Consider the following 4,922-nt stretch of genomic DNA (forward strand, 5'->3'; position numbering starts at 1 on the left):
ATGCATATATTGTGGGGGAGTTTGCTCTATATACTATGGGTGTACTATCATCAAATGCTTTTGTAGTGTCTTGATGATAGTACAACCATCCCAAGTATACAATTTATCCTCAGATAAATTGCATGCTTGTTAAAAATTCATTATATAAACCCTCTTGTTGAGATTGTCATCAATTACCAAAATGGGGGAGATTGAAAGTAAATGTAGTCCCCATGTGTGGTTTTGGTAATTAAATGACAATCCTAATGGACTAATGTTTGCATTGAGATATACATTTGAAGGAAAGTTCCATTTGCAATGCATGATAATATTGGATGAATTGGTGAATGTAATCCATCAACAAAAATATATGCATTGAGACTTGATAATGAATAACAATTCCTATGAAGAAACAATGACATCAATTTATATAGGAAGGTTTGTTCCATGGGTGATGCAAGAAGGATATTGAATGGATTCAGAATGAATGACATATACATATAGTTGTGCATCAAGATTAATCATGGAGCAAAGATAAATGTTGGCCAAGATGAATATCGAAGATTGAATTCAAAGATGGTCAACACACAAGCGCAAATCATGTGCCACATGAGATCTTGTGGTATGATAAGAATTTGTCAATTGCACTTTGTGTACTAACCCATACTATGTGTTGTCTATGTTTTTGAGGGTTAGGTGATTCTCATGGGCTCGCATCAAGAGAGTAAGATTTCAAGTGTCTATGAGAGGATGACATCAAGTGTTGATGATCATGGTTGACAAGGGCAAGTTCAAGATAACTATCCCGAAGGATTACATGCTTGAAGCGTGTGGATGATCACATGATGGACAAGTGAAGATAAATACAAAGCAAAGCTTCCCACATTGTGTATGGGGGAGCTACTTGAAGACCTCACCAATGTCTTGCCATTCAACTTGAGCCAAGGAGAAACTTCAACTTCAAGCTCAAGCGAAAGGCTCGAGTCAAAGGTATTCCTTCGACGTTAGTTCTGTGGAGTGATGACCACCGAAGGAACACATACACTCAAGAATGGATTCTTGATAGCTATGTAGTGTAGCTCTTTTATGATTCTTGAGTTATAGGGATCCCGCACTATTAAGAGGGGATTAAAGGGGTTCGCGATAGATTTGCTCAAGTCAACATCTTCTCTACACAATTCCACTCCTATCCTATATACCAAAGAAAATACAAAGCCAAATAGGTTACCCAAATATATGATAAAACCTTTTCATATTTTGCATCCTCGTTTTTGGTTGATCTTGGGTGGTTCTCTATGTGAGGACCTGGGTTTTTTCCATAGCTTCAAAACGAGCCCAAGATCATCAAAATCAGAGTCCGGATGTAAAAGTTGTGCATGTTTTAGTTTCAGGGCTGCAGCAGTTTGGTTTGGCCGGATCATCTGGGTTCTCTCCCAGATCATCCGGGTTATTCATAAAATTCATCACAGTAGCTCATTTTGCTAGCCGGATCATCTGGCTACCCACCCGGATCATCCGGCTGTGTCCCGGACATCCGGGTATCTACTTCACCACATTGTATATTAACCTTCCCGGACATCCGGGCATTGCTCGGATCATCCCGGTATGCATCCAGATCATCCGGGCAGGTCAACAACTGCGGGAAATGACTCTATTTTCTTGGGGGTATAAATATCCCTCTCCCACTCCGGGAGAGGGTTGACCACTTCATCTAAATCACCCCAAGAACACAAGTGGCTCCCTCTCACTTCTCCTACACCAAATCTTAGATCCCGGAGAGATTAGTGAGTGTTCTTGAGAGTTGTTCAAATCAAAAGATAGATCCTCTGCCTCTCCCTCTTGTGACCAAAACAAGTCGTGATTTGAGCAAGTCTTGAGCATTTCCCCCTTGATCTTGTTACTCTTGGAGGTTGGAGACTCCTAGGCGGTAGGAGTACTCCGGTGAGGAATCAGCTTGTGATTTGTCCCCCGGAAAGTTTGTGAAGGTTTGGAGGCCGCCTCAAGGTCTACCACTAGTGGTTGGGAATCGCCTTCGTGGTGATATCTCAAGGAGAATAGGGTGAGCCTTCGTGATGTTGGTGTGCCTTCGTGGTAACACCCATCCCTCCAACGGTGACTAGCTTCCCTCCAATGAAGTGAACATCGGGATACATCCTTGTCTCCGTGACTTCGGTTATCCCTACCCCTTTCTCCTTACTTGTGGTTTACTTTGGTCACTCGACCGTGCATTCACTATATATTGTTGTCCTCATTATATTGTGGTGGCCATTTCCTTGTAGATATTAATTAGGCCTACACTTTACATTCACAATTCATACTTGCTACCATTGATATATCTTGTGATTAGTGTGAATTGTTAACTTGTGTCATTCACTCCCATATATTGTGATATTGCTCAAGAAAGTCTGTGTAACTTACTTGTGCTTGGTAGTATCCTTATTTTCCTCATTATTTTGTGTTGGTTACCATATCATAGAGATTATTTAGGCCAACACTTTCTAGTTTGCAATTCATACTTGCTACTACTATTCTATTTTGTGCTTAGTGTGAATTACTATCTTGTATCTTTCATTTCCATATTGTGTGATATCTTGAGTAAGTTTGTGTAACGTACCTGTGCTTACGAGTATCCTTGTTGTGCTCATCTTATTTAGAATAAGATGTTGGTGCACTTAGTTGAGCCTAGTATATTTAGGATTTGTGCTTGAAAAGTATCCGCTTAGTTTATTTCCGCATCAAGATATAGCCAAATCCGTAAAAGTTTTTAAAATGCCTATTCACCCCCCCCCCTCTAGGCGACATCATGGTCCTTTCAGATGCGAGACTTTCTTTCTTCTCCTATTGGTCCCTACCACCACATTCTATTCCACCGATAGTGCTATATCCATGGCTCACGCTAATGTATTGAGTGAAGTTGAAAATGCTGAAGCGCGTTAGAAGTATGATCCAATTGCCTGGTTTGACACCATGGTGCTCATGATTTATACTTTGTACAGGGAAGACTGAGTGTGTCATGCTTACCACAATTAAGTGCATAGAGGTTATTTCCTTTAGCTCCATTATTCTGAAAGGCAATGATGCACTACATACATGTCTTGTATTATTCTTTTGATGTCAAATTGATAGACTATTGTTTTGAATCACTCGTGTCTTAATATTCATGCCATGATTAGATTATATAATCATGATTATGCTACATAGCATTCCACATCAAAAATTATCTTTTTTATCATCTACCTACTCGAGGACGAGCATGAATTAAGCTTGGGGATGCTGATATGTCTCCGTCGTATCTATAATTTTTGATTGTTTCATGCCAATATTCTACAACTTTCATATACTTTTGGCAACATTTTATATCATGTTTTGGGACTAACATATTGATCAAGTGCCAAGTGTCAGTTCCTGTTTGTTGCATGTTTTTTGTTTCGCAGAAAATCCAAGCCAAACGGAATCCAAATGCGATAAAAATTTATGGAGATTTTTTTTGGAATATATGTGATTTTTGGGAAGCGGAATCAACGCAAGACGATGCCCGAGTGGCCCACAAGCTCAAGGGGCGCGCCCCCCTACCCAAGGCGCGCCTGGCGGGCTTGTGGCCACCCCGTAGGTCGACTGGAGGTGTCCTTCGGCCGCAAGGAAGCTTATATCCGGATAAAAAACATGTTAAAATTCCAGTCCAATCGGAGTTACGGATCTCCGGATATTTAAGAAACGGTGAAAGGCCAAAAACCGCGAAACAGAGAGATAGATCCAATATCGGAGGGGCTCCTGCCCCTCCGCCACCATGGAGGCCATGGACCAGAGGGGAAACCCTCCTCCCATCTAGGGGGAGGCCAATGAAGAAGAAGAAGGAGGGGGCTCTCTCCCCCTCTCTCCCGGTGGCGCCGGAATGCCGCCGGAGCCATCATCGGGATGGTGATCTATACCAACAACTTCGCCACCATCATCACCAAATCTCTCCCCCTCTATGAAGTGGTGTAACCTCTCTTTTACCCGTTGTAATCTCTACTTAAACAAGATACTCAACGCTATATATTATTATCCAATGATGTGTGGCTATCCTATTATGTTTGAGTAGATCCGTTTTGTCCTATGGGTTGATTGATGATCATGATTGGTTTGAGTTATATGTCTTATTATTGGTGTAGTCATATGGTGATCTCCGTGTCGCACAAGCGTGAGGGATCCCCGCTGTAGGGTGTTGCAATATGTTCATGATTCACTTATGGTGGGTGGCATGAGTGACAGACGCACAAACATGAGTAAGTAGGTTGTTGCGTATGGGAGTAAAGAGGACTTGATACTTTAATGCTATGGTTGGGTTTTACCTTAATAATCTTTGGTAGTTGCGGATGCTTGCTAGAGTTCCAATCATAAGTGCATATGATCCAAGTAGAGAAAGTATGTTAGCTCATGCTTCTCCCTCATATAAAATTGCAATAATGATTATCGGTCTAGTTATCGATTGCCTAGGGACAAATAACTTTCTTGTGACAAAAAGCTCTCTACTAAAACTAACTTAATTGTTTCTTTATCTAAACAGCCCCTAGCTTTTATCTACGTATTCGTTATTATATTGCAAACCTATCCCTTTATAACTACAAAGTACTTCTAGGTTCATACTTGTTCTACGTAAAGCAAGCGTAAAGTGTGCGTAGAGTTGTATCGGTGGTCGATAGAACTTGAGGGAATATTAGTTCTACCTTTAGCCCCTCATTGGGTTCAACACTCTTACTTATCGAGAAAGGCTACAATTGATCCCCTATATTTGTGGTTTATCAACAATCATGACGATATCCAAGGCAATGATCATGTATATAGGTATCACGTCCGAGACAAGTAGACCAACTCTTGCCTGCATCTACTACTATTACTCCACACATTGTCCGCTATCCGGCATGCAACTAGAGTATTAAATTCATAAAGAACGGACTTAATCA

This window comes from Triticum urartu, chromosome 2A (genome assembly GCF_056163025.1).
Source record: "Triticum urartu cultivar PI428250 chromosome 2A, HENAU_Tu73, whole genome shotgun sequence".
Taxonomy (NCBI): Eukaryota; Viridiplantae; Streptophyta; class Magnoliopsida; order Poales; family Poaceae; genus Triticum; species Triticum urartu.